At 48.3% G+C, this 14,092-nt stretch overlaps 1 pseudogene across 1 annotated transcript; it reads right to left on the bottom strand.

Annotated features, from left to right (window-relative positions):
• Positions 1-6,761: 6,761 nt before the first annotated feature.
• LOC309623020 (nuclear transport factor 2 pseudogene) lies at positions 6,762-11,591 on the bottom strand (annotated as a pseudogene). Its single transcript has one exon. The product of its transcript is annotated as a nuclear transport factor 2 pseudogene (transcript).
• Between the last annotated feature and the right edge of the window lie 2,501 nt (positions 11,592-14,092).

Below are 14,092 nucleotides of genomic sequence, written 5' to 3'. Positions count from 1 at the left end.
CCGACACCCCCGGCCCGGCCCGGCCCGGCCCGGCCGGCGCGCCCCGCCCTGCCACGCCCCGCTCCGCTCGCGCCCCGGCCTAGGAGCTCGGCCGGGGGCTTTGTGGGTCAACCACACCGCCTCTGCCCTGCCTCCCCGCGGGCTGGCGCGGGGGGCGCGCGTCGAGGCGGGGCGGGAGGCCGGGGCGTCGAAGGCTCAGCTGGGACCGCGCCTGGAGGCGGGTGGCAGAGCGGGGGTGGGGGGGGCAGAGAACACGGTCAGCAGGAGGGCTCGCGCGGGTGCGTCCTGCCGTGGACGGCCGCCGGTGTGGGAAGGTTGGCCTGGGGGCTCCTCTCTTCGCTGTTCTGCCCCTTCGGACTCCCACACTCCCGGCTTGGGGACGCCCGGAAGGGACGATCCTGGAGCCGAGGCTGAATGCTGGAATTGGGAGGGGGAGCGGAGGAAGAAGGCGGCCGCGCACAGTGGGCCACTACATTTCAGAATCCCGGTGTGACCACCCCGCATCCCGCGCCCTGGCAGGCCCAACCCCCTTCCAGCCAAAACCCCTCCTCTAGGTCCGGCCCGCGGCCGCTGAAGAGGCGAGGAGGACTGGAGAAAGTTAAGACTCACCTCCCCGATTCGTCTCTATCGGATGCCCAAGGTGTCAGCTCCGGCTTCTGGGGGGTTTGCGGACTTTCACAGCTGCCGTTACACATCCCTTCTGAGCATCAGGACAGCTCTGGGGAGTGCGCAGAGGGACTTTGGTCAATCCCGGCCCCTAGTGGGTGGTCGGAGTGCTTATTGCTCCCTTAGGTGTAGGGTGTAGCTAGCTGTTCACACTGAGGCCGAGGGACAGGTTAAGGGACTTTGACTTGAAGTCGAGGGGCCGTGAGGGGCAAGAATTAGGGCCTCTGGACCTCTAGATAGGGCTCCTTGCCACTGCCCTATGCTGAACATAGCTCAAAGGCTCAGAGGGGTCTTTCTGGGGTCATCCTTAATCTTCCAGGTTCTTGGGTTTGGGAGCAAGCATGTACCGGGCCTCTGAGCAGGCCTGATTCCTACCAACCCTTCTCTTCATCTGCCTGGCACTGAAGTTGGACTCTCCCACGGAAGAAGGCAAAGAAATGTCTACATCTACTAGAGGTGATACACTACTGCAGATAAATGACTTTTCTCAGATCAAGTAGGACAATACCAGTTCCCTGAAAGAAAGTGGCCTGGTTGAGCAGGTGGGAAAGAGGTGGACGGACTGAGGAACGGGATTTCTTAGCAGTGTTGCTTTCCTTATTCCTTGGACTTGGGAGCCTTTTGTTTCTTCCTTTCCATTATGAATAATCACTCCCGAGTAGGGGAGTTACTGGGAGCCACCATTTGCCGTATGCTTGGATTCTGTGACTTTTGCAGGAGACGGATCAAAGCAAAGGAGTAAAGCTCATTTTTGTGAACAGTGATTGTTCCCCCAAATACAGCCAGATGCAGGCAGGGCCACCCAGAGTTCTTACCTGGAACCTGCAGATACAAGTGGGAACCACCCCCTTCAGACTTAACTGGACTCAGCGTTAACAGGGTTCATGTGCACCCCCTTCTCAGGAGCACCAGCCAGGCACCATGGCCTGGAGGAGAAGCTGGGGAAGAACCAAGCATTCGCCAAGGCAGGTCCGACTAAGGTACTTTGGCAAATAGCGCAGCCTGCTCTAAAAGTCCAGATCCTCTGCCTGGGTTCCCAACCCTGTGACTGGGCGGGGAACTACCTGTTGAGTGTTGGGAATTTGTGCTCACAGTTCTGCCCACTGCAGTCGTAAAGCAGATAAAATGCAGGGCCCAGAAATTCCTAGCACACAGCATCAGATCAATCCTCCCTGCCCTGTCCAGTTCCTTCCCCTGACCTGACACCTCCCTGTACACGGTTATCTGTTTGAAGCTTTGTGCTTATTTGGCATTTATGAGTCAGAGCACCTGGGTTAAAACCTGCCTCATCAATTCCTAACCAGGTGATCTCGGGTATACTTAACCTTTCTGCACCTCAGTTTCCTCATCCAGAAAAAGGATGATGCTGTCTACCTCGTTAAATGTGTGGGGCCATTCGATCATTCAACAAATGTGTACTGAGTACCTACCAGGCATTCATTATGCTAGGCTCCATTCCAGGTTCTCAGGGTGCATCTGTGAACACAATTGGCTGAGGGGATGGGTGAGAGGGGCAGGGCGGGCAGTTAGGAAAATCAATAACGTGATCTGCTATGTTTGATCCATGCTGCAGAGGAAAAAGAAAGTGGAGCGGCGTCAGGTAACAGGGGTGCTGGGGATGAGGTGGTGACAGTCACAGTATTAAAGAAGAGGTCAGGGCAGGTTCCATTGTGAGTGTGACATCTGAGATGAGGGAGTTGATCAAGCCCAAGCCTGGGTGAGATCAGGGTCCCAGGTGGAAGCCACCATGAGAGCGAAGGCCCTAAAGTTGTGGAAGCACAGTGAGGCAGCCAGTGAGCAAGTGCAGTGGGGTGTCAGCTCAGGGTGGAGGTGGGGAGGCAACTGGAGGCCATGGGAAGGAGTTTTCCTTGACACGAGATGGAATTGTGACAGATACCACTAGTGAAGCAACAGAAAGAGAACCCTGAATGTCAATGCTGCTCAAGGACCATCGAGCCATCTCACACTTAATGTATACATTTCATTTGGTTTATATTATGTTGCTGATTGTGTATATTCTTATGAAAGGCTTGCTGTGTGCCACCATTTGTTTCAACCTTGGGGAGACCATAGTGGACAGAAGATCCTGGCTTTTAGAAGCTGGAAGGGGAATCAGATGATAGATGACATGAAAAAAATAAAACAGGCTAAGAAAGATCCTGCTGGGGCAGTCAGGTAGGACCTTCCTGAGAAGGTAACATTTGAGGAGAGAGCAGGTGGAGGGCAAACTGAACAGAGGTGTGCAGAAAGAACATTCCAGCAGAGGGAACAGCATGTGCAAAGGCCATAAAGCAGGAGGCTTGTCCCCCGCCTGGAGAAATGGGAGGCTGGAATGGAGTGACTGTGGATTTTACACTTAGAGGGTTTCAAGTGAGGGCACGGCCTGATGGGACTTTGATTTTACATGATCACTGTGCAGAACAGATTGGAGCTGGATGGAGGAGGCAGAGGCCGTGTTGGAAGCAGCCACAGAAATGCAGGCAGGACATGGTCCATTCCAGAATCAGCTGGTGAACAGTGGTGATTTCCGCCATGGTGTGCTGCTGGGTGTCAAAGGAGTGAGAAACGGCTGTAGTTTTGGCCCCAGTTGGGTGATTGGAGGGTCTGCCTAGGAGACTGCAAAGCAGGTTTCTGGGAAGGGGTTAGGAGACAAAGATGAGTTTTGGACTTGCTGGGTCTGAAATGCTCAAAAGACAAATAGTTATGACTGTCCAGGGAGAAAGCCAAGGCTGGAGGTGGAAATCTGTTGTCACAGCACGGAGCAGGAATTGAGACCCTGGGATGGACAAGTGCAGGTTGAGAAGCTGCCTTGGAGAGGGTGGACCAGCTTTGGAGACTAGGAAGAGAGGAGGGAGATCCAGAGGGGGAGGCGAAGAAGAAAGGGGGAAGGGGGGAAAGGGGAAGGAGAAGGAGCAGCCACTATGAGCTGGAGAGAAATCTGGGCAGTGCCGAGCCTTGCAATCCCAGGCAGGCAAATGTGTTTCAAGAAAGAGGGATAGTCCGTGAAGATAAGTGCTGCTGGAAGAACAAATTAGATGAGGAAAAACACCGATAAGAATACTGACCCTAGTATTTGGTATAGAGGGCCCCTGAGCAGAGCAGAGGTAGTAGAGCTGCTGGGATGGAGTAGTTTGGAGAGAGAAAGGAGGTGAGGGAGTGGAGACAATTGGGCAAGAAAAAGTGGCAGTGGCCAAGGGAGCATGGGTCCCATCTTAAGGATAGGAGAATTACAGTGTGTGGCTTAAAAGAAGGAGGGGCCGGGCAGGAGCCAAGGGGAGCAGTGAAGGGAGAGGAAAAGGCAAAGTGATCTCTGGGCCCTGAGGCTGACAGGGAGCAGGTGAGTGGAAGTCCACAGTGGACTTCTGAATACTCAGACACTTTGGTAAAATAAGAAACAGGGTGTGATGATTTATTTTATGCATCAACTTCACAAGGTCAGTGTGCCCAGGTATTTGATAAACACTAGTCTAGATTTGCTGTGAAGATATTTTTTTGATGAGATTAACATTTAAATTAGTAGACTTTGGGACATCCCTTCTGGTGCAGTGGTAGAGAATCCGCCTGCCAATGCAGGGGACGTGGGTTCGAGCCCTGGCCCGGGAAGATCCCACATGCCGCGGAGCAACTAAGCTCGTGCGCCACAACTACTGAGCCTGAGCTCTAGAACCCATGAGCCACAACTACTGAGCCTGTGTGCCACAACTGCTGAAGCCCACGCGTGTAGAGCCCGTGCTCCACAATAAGAGACGCCAGCTCAATGAGAAGCCCGTGCACCATAACGAAGAGTAGCCCCCACTTGCTGCAACTAGAGAAAGCCCATGTGCAGCGACGAAGACCCAATGCAGCCATAAATAAATAAATTTAAAAATAAATAAATTTAAAAATAAATAAATTAGTAGACTTTAAGTAAAGCAGATTATCCTCCATAATGTTGGTGGGCCTCAACCAATCAGTCTTTAAGGGTAAAGACTGAGGTTTACACACACACACACACACACACACACACACACACACGTCCTATTTGTTTTGTTTTCCTGGAGAACCCTGACTGATACATGGGGCCCTTGGCTAACAGGGAGGAGCAGGAAATGGTAGAGGTGTGAGAGCAGGAAGGAGAAGACATGACACACTCACTTTGCAGAGTGGAAAGGTGAATGGGCTGTAGGAAAGGAAACCATAAATTATGCCAAACATGGAAAGTCAACTGTGCACCATGAAGTACCATGTGTAGCTTTCCTAAAACCTAGTATCTACATATGGAAGGGCAGCAATTACATCTTCCCCTGGGGAGGAGGTCATCATTCCACAGAATATGCTTGTGGACCGATGACAAATACAGGTATATAAGATGTGCCACGTCACCGTCTGGTTCCTGGACCAGCCACATCTGCCTTACCTGGGAGCTCATTAGAAATAGAACCTTCAGGCCCCAAACACAGCCTGCATGGTTAGCCAGATACAAGGGGACTCTCGAGCTCTTTGAAGTTTTGGGGTTTTTTTGCCACGCCTCATAGCATGTGGGATCTTAGTTCCCCGACCAGGAATCAGACCTACGCCCCCTGCAGTGGAAGCACAGAGTCTTAACTACTGGACCGCCAGGGAAGTCCAAGCTCTTTGCAGTTTCGAGAAGTTCTGTTGTAAAGGGGTCAGCATGGTTCTGGGCATAGTAGATGCTAAATAAACGGTAGCTTGACTAGCAGTTCTAAGAGTAATAGTGCTGAATATTACTGTGACTTATTCACAGGCTTCCAGGAAGCAAGGACAGCAGGGCTCTGACCTGGTCCCCAATATCCAGCAGAGGCTATGGCTGGTAAAAAGGGCTCAGTGAGAATCCATTGAGTGAAGGAATTTGGCTTGATTAATTTTTTCACAGTACAGGCCTCCCAGCTGTCACATGAAGTCTGCTCATCTATTTTCATATTTTGTTTTGTTCTTTTGCTGAAGTCAAAAAGACTGAGAACTACACAAAGACCAACATAACCAACTACTTAAGGGCTCCAATGAAAGCACCTAAAATGACCCAGTTGTTCCCTGGAAAAAGGTGCCATCCCTTTCCTCGAAGTCACATGCGGATGCTGTGGTCAAGGAAACAAAGCCAAAACACCAAACATCAGTTTTGGATGGCTGTTCATGAGCATTGGGGTGTTAATACTGACTCATCCAGACCACCAGGGACCAGCCTGTAGTTTGGCAAATTCAGTTAACTGAAACAACCAGATTTATTGTACTGGTGCCATGAGGGAGGGGGCATAGAGGATGCTGGAGTGAGGCTTGATAAAGGAAGAAGGAAAGTGTCTTCTTAAGGTCTGTTTGCAGCTGAAGGTTGGAGGAGGAGGAGGACGGTACCAGGGAAGTGGAGTCACTTCTGCTTTGCATGCTATTTAGAGGTGGGCTCAGGAGGGGTGGGGTTAACTGGGGGTCAGGGGTTGTCAGGAGGTGAGGGCAACTTAGCCGTGGAGTCATAGATGAGTGTAGCAAGCAGATGTGGGGTGTCAGTGGTAAGAAAATAAGAGTCACTCCAAGACGGGTGCATTGTGGCATTTCACAGCTGCTACAAAACCTTAGGGTAGGCACATTTCCTGTGGACACACAGCTGCTTTACTGTGTGTCTTCTTTCCTGCCTGTTCTTTTCTCTCTCCTCACTGATTTTCACAGTTTTGCTCCTGGACAGGCTTTGACTCTTTTAGGAGGGAAACAACCCTGGTCATTCAAGTTACTTAGATTCTAGGAGGCAGTGGGTAAGTTTCTCCACTCATGATAGGATGATACAATACCTGGCTCACATGGATCAAACAAAATTTTTTACATAAGTACCCCAGCACAGAGCCAGAGGTACTTATGCATCATAGTTCCCTTTGCCTCCTCAATTAGCTGCACATGAACTTTTAAACTTTTTAGTGTTTGACACCTCCTATTACAGTGTATCTCAGTTTGCTTTTCTGCTATTGAACACCTGGATGGCACCACATATTTTTGCTCTAGACACAAAGAATTCTAAATTACTCCTTGTTCCTCAAACACTCCAAGTACTTACGCTGAATCTTTTAAACATAGCATGACCTATTTCAGGAATTTCTTGACCCTAACTACTGGCCCTCCCATTTTTGCCAGTCTCCCTTCAGCCCCATTCCCTCAAGCTCGGTTTACTTCATGTGCAGATAGGGGTGGCAGTGAGGGTCCTGTAATGGGTAGAAATGTGTCCCACAGCATGGTATATCTAAGTCCTAATCGTTTATTACTGTGAAATTAACCTTATTTGGAAATAGGGTCTTTGCAGTTGTGAACAAGTTAAAACAAGGTCATACTGAATTAGAGTGAGCCCAAAATCTGATGATGGGTGTCCTTATAAGTAGGCCATGTGAAGATAGACACACAGGATGAAGGCCATGTGACAACAAAGCCAGAGATGGGAGTGGTAGGTCTACAAGGCCAGGAACACCATGGATTGCTTATAATCACCAGCAGCTGGAGAAGGCAAGAAAGGATTCTTCCATAGAGCATGGTCTTACTGATGCGTAGTTTTCACATTCTGGCCTCTAGGACTGTCAGAGAATAAATTCCTGTTGTTTCAGGTTAACCCGTTTGTGCAATTTGTTACGGCAGCCCTAAGAAACTAACACATGTCTGGATACACCCACCCACACACACCCACTAACTTGGCCTGCAGCATTAGGAAACTTGTTGCAGTCTTACTTCTCTGCTTATTTTATTATTATTTCCAGTTTCCTGTTCCTAGTCTCTTACAGATAAATTTGAGACCCTTCAATGAAACATGAAAGTTGTCACCTTCAGCTTTTCCCTGCCTGTTATCTCTCAGATCTAACTGGTTAAAATAGACAAAGTCCTCCATCCATCTTCTCTTTGGCATTCTGGTTGTCTTTTTTGAAGTCATCTCCCTGGAATATTGAGATAATTGCCAACAGATCTGCTGTCCTAATCTCTCTCTTCTTTGAGTTAATTTAATTTAACATTTACTGGGTATCAACTCAGAGCAGCCCAGCTCAAGGCTGAGCAAGTGGGGCTTATCCTGGAAGACGGGAAAATCTCACTGGTACAACATGAAGATGAAATAAGTGAACGAATGACCATGATGCAAAACACTTGCTATTTGGAGGGAACTGTGTGACAAACCTGCAGATGAGGTAAGAGGTCCTCATACACCAGGCTAAAGAACTTGGATTTCACTCTGTAGGCTAGTGTTTCTCATGCTTTTTTGCCTGCAGCCCAGAGAAAGACCCACAAATCATGATTCACTCTGATAATTTCTGCTTTACTCTATTCTGCAGGAAAAAGGCTGGGCTGTTGTTGGCAGATTCTCTTCTCAGCCAAAGTGTCATCAGGTTTCGCTGATCATTTTTCAACTAGACCTGACTTTTGGGCTTCCATTCTTGCTCTGCATTGTCCAGTTTTAGCAAGAATCCTGCTAAGTCAGTTTAACCAGAAGTCCCCACCCTAGAGATTTCTGATTACCCTTGAGATCGCTGATCAGGTTCGTCATCCCCCCACCATCCCTCAGGTGATATCTGATCACCCTGGCCTGCCTTCAGCAAGAATGCCCTCAGGTCAGGTCACTTTAGCCTGAATGCCCCTTTACCCCTAATGTTTCCCCTTAGTAATATTCTATCCACTGACTCTCCCACCCTGCTCCTTGGCTATGAATTCCCACGCTTCCTTGTTGTATCTGGAGTTGAGCCCAATCACTCTTCCCCCGTTGCAAAACCCTGTTTCAGTGGTCCATACACCTATCCCAATAGTTCCCTGAATAAAGATTGCCTTGAGGCAGGAGATAGATGGGCTCCAGGCTAGACATTTACAACTGGCCTCCTGTTCACACTTCCTGGGGTGAGAAGAAGATGGGCTCCAGGCCAGACATTCATTACCAGCCCCCTGTTTACATTGCCTGAAGCAAGAGACAAACGGGCTCCAGGACTACATATTTATGACCGGACTCCTGTCTATATTTCGAGATCTGCACCTCGATATAAAAACCAGCAAGAGAAATAGGGTAAATAACTGGACACTGGACATTTTTATGGCAGGGACAGAGTGGGACTAAACCCTGTTAAAAGATCAAGAGGTCATACATTTATTTCTCCATCCTTGGGGCAAGGGAAACATTGCACATGCGCAGAAAGGCTCCTTGCGGGTCAAAAAGGAGGGGGCACCACCCCATAATATGTGATGCTAAGGCCATCCCATAGGCCTCTGGGCTGTAGTCCATCTTGGAAAAAAGTTGTGCACGCATGTTGGGGAGGGGCCTAAGGCAGGTCAGGTGTGGAAAAAGAAACCAGATAATTGGTCAAAGGTAAACAAAGACCCGGAAGAAGTGGCCTATATAAATGACTTAACCACCACTTTACTGCACTCCTCCTCATTAGGGAGGACGCCCACACCTTTTCTCTCGGGGTGCGTATCTCTGCCTTGCTTCTGTCTTAACTAAACAAACTTTCTCTGTTTGCTCTCCCACTTATGGTTGTGCTATGTCTCTAATAATAAACTCTGTACCTGTTTTTACAGTTTTTGCCTCCGTGAGAAATGCATTTTTCACTGGGGGCAAGAGCCAGGGGGTGTGGTGGCTAGGATTCCTGGTTTTCATCCAGGCTACCCAGGTTCAATTCTTGGGCAGGGAATTAAGATCTCGCTTCATGCCACCAGTCACCGCTGCCTCTCCAAGATCAGCCTTATTGTGCTTTAACTAGTGTCATGAATAATTTTTCTTTAACACTATCATAAGCTGTTATGGGTCTTTTAACAAAATGGAGTGTTGATGAACGGTTCTCATTAGGCTAAGGGGATCTTGACAGGTACTAGAGTTCAGTTAGTATTTTGGGGAAACCCAGGAGAGAGATGTGTGGGCTGCTGGCTTACTGACTTGACAAGAAAGTAGACAGTTAATAGTGAGTACAGGAGTTGAAGGCTGGAAAGTCGGCTGCCCCATAACTGTGATTGAATCCAGTCGCTGAAGGGGGCTCTTGTATGTCTCAGTCACCATTAGGCTGTGGAAAGACATTGCCAGGTAAAAATTCTCTCCCAGATCTGTGGAATGTCTGGAAACCAAAACCTCTTGGCTTGTAGTAGCTTGCTGAGAAAGAGCATCCTAAAGCCTGTGTTGTGGGCTTTGGAAATAAGAAAGGTCTGGCTCCTAAACCTCATCCTGAATGGTAAGAGCCAGAATTCTGAACTGTAAGGTGGGCCCTGGGCCTGGCTCATGCTGGTAGCCTTCCTAGGGACTCCCCAACTCTGCCACGAGGAAGGCTAATGGGACTTAACAAATGAGACAGATGTACCATCTAAAACCAACTTGATGTGAACACAGCTATCTTCCCTGTGGCTTGGATGATGCAGATTTCCCACTTTAAGAGTAGGTCATGTAAATGTTACTTTGTGTTCCTATTTTCTTTCTTTACATTATCTATTCTAGTTGAAAGGTTATCATCTACTTCTATCCTTAGCCTCACTTCCAAAAACATCTGCCTTTACCCCCCCCACACAACTACTTGGTATAATTTCTTTAAAAAGGTTGTTTGTTTGTTTGTTTTTGTTAAGAAAATTTCCGTGGTTTGTTTGTATCATGAGGCATTGAAACATCTGAACAAATCAGTACATCTGGGCAGCGAGGCAGCAGCTTTCTCCTTCACTTCTTTGGGTTACTAAAACAACTTGTCAGTAGATTTAAAAAAAAAAAAAAAAAAAAAGACAACCTTTTGCATTAACTTGTCTTTCCAAGGCATGTGCTGGTACAGCACAAACTTCTCCTGTCAGATGCAAGTAGTCTAGCGTCCAAACATCATGCACAATACCTCAGTAGCAGCAGCGTACTGCGCTCACTCACACCGCGGCCCTGCTCATTCGTGTATGATATTCGGAGCATCTGGAGGAGTGCGAATAGTATCGGGAGGAGGAGGGACCAGGAAACAGCATGAGTGCCTGGCTGGGAGAGCGTTAGCCCAAGGTGTGCAGGGCAAGCCTGAACCTGTCATTGGTGCAAACCCAAGCATCAGTTGATCTTCTTTAATAGGAACATCTGGTGGAACCCCGTGGTGGGGTCTTCACTTGCGTTGAGCTGGCTACAACCACGCTGATGTTGCAGCTATCTGGCGTGGGCTGATGGTGCTGAGCCGTGACGCTGTGCTGGATTTTGCGGAATGGAAGCTAGACAATTTCTCCACGATGGCAGCTTTCCCCTGAAACTGCTGTCCTTTCCAGGTAAGGCATGGCGCGTCAATATAAATTGCGCCTCGTTGGGTTCTGTCGTTATCAAATAACTGGTAGTAATGTTGAGTGAAGCTGGATCCAATCTGCTCCCAAACTGGCTTGTCTCCCATTCTGGAGCATCACCGGTCTTGTTGAGACCCAAGGGGCTGCAACGATGGCGACAGCAACCCAGCGCCGTCTGTTCGTTTTAAAATTTACTTACTCTAGTAGCACAGAGCTAACACCCTGATAAATCCTCAGAAATTATCCAGCATCAAACTCCTTAACTGAGTTGAAAAAGCCTGGAAAAGTTAACAGCCGCATTCGAGGAATTTCTAGGGACACTACAAGTACATCTGACCCCTGATTTCCGGGACTCTTTACAGGAACCATTGCCTGGTCTCTCTGTTATTACAGAGCCTTCCCATTGCTGGAAGCCGGACACTCCAAGCCCTTGGACTTCTCCCTTGCTTTCTCCACTGAACCCTCCCGCCTTGCGTAATTCCCCCTACTCCCACCCCATCTCCACCGATGGCCCCCGCCCGGGCTCCAGGAGTTTCTGGGGGTCAGCCCCGTCAGTGCCACGTTCTCTGACGCAGGTGGTCGCGCCTTACAAAGGCCCTGAAGCCTAGGGAGGGGTGGGCTGGCCGCAAGGGAGGGTCTAGGACAGTGGCCTCTCTGCCGTCGCTCTTCGGGCTGGGAAGGCGAGGGTCGGGGAGGTGTGCATCCTGCCAAGTACAAAGGCGCCCGCGCGAGAATTTCTAAGGGTGGGCGCTGTATCTCAAACAGGCTACTCCGGCAGACGGCTGGACCCAGGAGCCTCCCGCCACTGTCGGTAACCACCGGTCACCAACTTTGGTTCCGGGACACCGCGGTAAGAAGGGCTCGCGCTGGCCCTATCACCCTTGGAGGGGTGACATTGCGGAGCCTTAGGTAGTTCCTCCCCTCTCCCATAGATGAATGGGAGAGGCCTTGGGGATGAACGTTTATTCCCAAATTGCCATGCAGATATTTGAAATCAGAATTAACCAGAATTTCAGTTCTCCCATTTCTAGGTCGAAAGGTTGTTCAGAGAAATTTAAAATCAAATCATTTTCCTAGGGAATCTTCTGAAAAAAGGAAGCGAACATGTTTTTGCCTCTCGATTGTTTCGATGCGTCGTTGATGACAAATTGAATAAGCGAGAAGAAAAGGTGTGGCACCGCGCTGGCTTTCCTGCACCGCGGCTGTTGCGCGCCTGCGGGGATTCCTCACATTCGCAAATGAAAAGCTGGTCTCCGGGAGTTGAGAACCACTGCCGAAGGGCAAATTACCCCCGGGTCTGAGCTTCCATCTTCTCCTCCGACTACAGCTCCTCACCAGGTTTTGCGAATTTGCCTTCCCTCTCCTTACACTTCCACCGACATCTCTGATACCCAGCGCATTTTGCACTCGTCTTTCCTACTGGGGGCTTTAAAAAAAAAAAAAAAAAAAAATCTGCGAGCTCAGTTTCTTTGGATTGTTGTCCGTCCAGGTCCTGGGGGCCCAGTGAATGCCACTCAGAACGAGAACAGGGAGCCCTTTAAACCTGGAACCTCGCAACAAATCCTTTCCCAACAGGTCTTAGACTGGTGTGTTTCACCCTGTGAGTTGTGCATGGCTTAATCAACGTAGTGGTCCAGTATTATTATTTTTTTAATGGAAGAGACTAGTGGAGATTAGATGCCAGAGCACATTGTTCTAGTTTTGGAAATGAGTCCATAGACTCTGGTATGTCTGAAATAGGGCTTTTGTTTTCTCAAGATCTGCGAGAAGTAAGAATGAGGGGAGTATCCACCAGCAAAAAACCACTGGTTACTTCATTACAGTTCCTATCTCCACAAGTTTATGGGTTCTTTTAGAGAACAAAAGGAGACAGCCCCATGTCCCAAATACTTCTGGTTTGGGGATCAGCCCTGGGAGTCTGGGAAGTCCTCAAAAGTAAACTCACAATCTATGTTTGAAAACCCATTCAAGCACATGTTTTTGAAATCTACCCTAAATAACCATAGATAAAGTGAAATTTGCACTTGAAAAGGGATCCAAATATACATTTAAAAGAGGAATCAGAGGAGTCCCGGCTTTATTGGGAACAACAAAGGGAAGCAGGACCTTGAGTGAGGAAAATGAAAGGAATTTTTTTGTTGTGTTACTTTAACTTTTAGAACACTTGACAAAATTCTGATTATAGAGGGGGCTGCTTTTTCTTATCAGTCTATGTCAGGGTAAGTATTGTTCCCTAAATTTTGTTCCCATTTTATACATACATGCATATTTACATACACATAAATACATATGTACTAGATACAATGTTAAATGTATTTCTTTGGCTTTCAATTTTAAAAAGTGTGAGAGACAGTAACCATATTATTAGATTATGCGTTCTTAAAGAGCTGCCTTTGAAACTGTGTGTGTAATGAAAATCCTGATTCCTGGGTCCCTCCAAAACCTTCCAAATGGTAAGTACTAGGTGAAAGTCTTTCCAATCTGCATTTTAGCACCACTGGTCTGTCAGTATTTCTCAAAGAAGAGTGGAAGCCCACCTACATCAAAACTACCTGGGGTATATGTATACATTGTGAAGTAAGTTTAGTTAATACAATTTTAGTTAAATCCATCACCACACAAAGTTACAGTTGTGTGTGTGAACTTTTTAAAAAACTTATTTATCTTATTTTATTTTTGGCTGCATTGGGTCTTCATTTGGGGCTTTCTCTAGTTGCAGTGAGAGGGGGCTACTCTTCCTTGCCAGGCCCGGGCAGCTTCTCTTGTTGCGGAACACAAACTCTAGGTGGACAGTCTTCAGTAGTTGTGGCTCGTGGGTTCTAGAGCGCAGACTCAGTAGTTGTGGCACGCGGGCTCAGTAGTTGTGGTTCACGGGCTGTAGAGCGTAGGCTCAGTAGTTGTGGCGCATGGGCTTAGTTGCTCCGCGGCATGTGGGATCTTCCCGGACCAGGGCTCGAACCCGTGTGCCCTGCATTGGCAGGCGGATTCTCTACCACTGCGCCACCAGGGAAGCCCGTGTGTGTGAACTTTTAAGATCTACTTTCTAAGCAACTTTCAAATATACGATACGCTGTGGTTAACTACAGTCACCATGATGTACTTTACTACCCCAAGAAGTAAACTTGGAAGTTTGTACCTTTGGACCACCTTCACCCATTTCCCTTCCCTCACCCCCAACCATCGTATTTTAATGTGGAACAAAAGGAAA

The sequence above is a fragment of the Balaenoptera borealis genome (assembly GCF_965194805.1).
Source record: "Balaenoptera borealis genome assembly, chromosome: 2".
NCBI classification, from domain to species: domain Eukaryota; kingdom Metazoa; phylum Chordata; class Mammalia; order Artiodactyla; family Balaenopteridae; genus Balaenoptera; species Balaenoptera borealis.
This window is presented reverse-complemented; position numbering and strand designations above follow the sequence as displayed.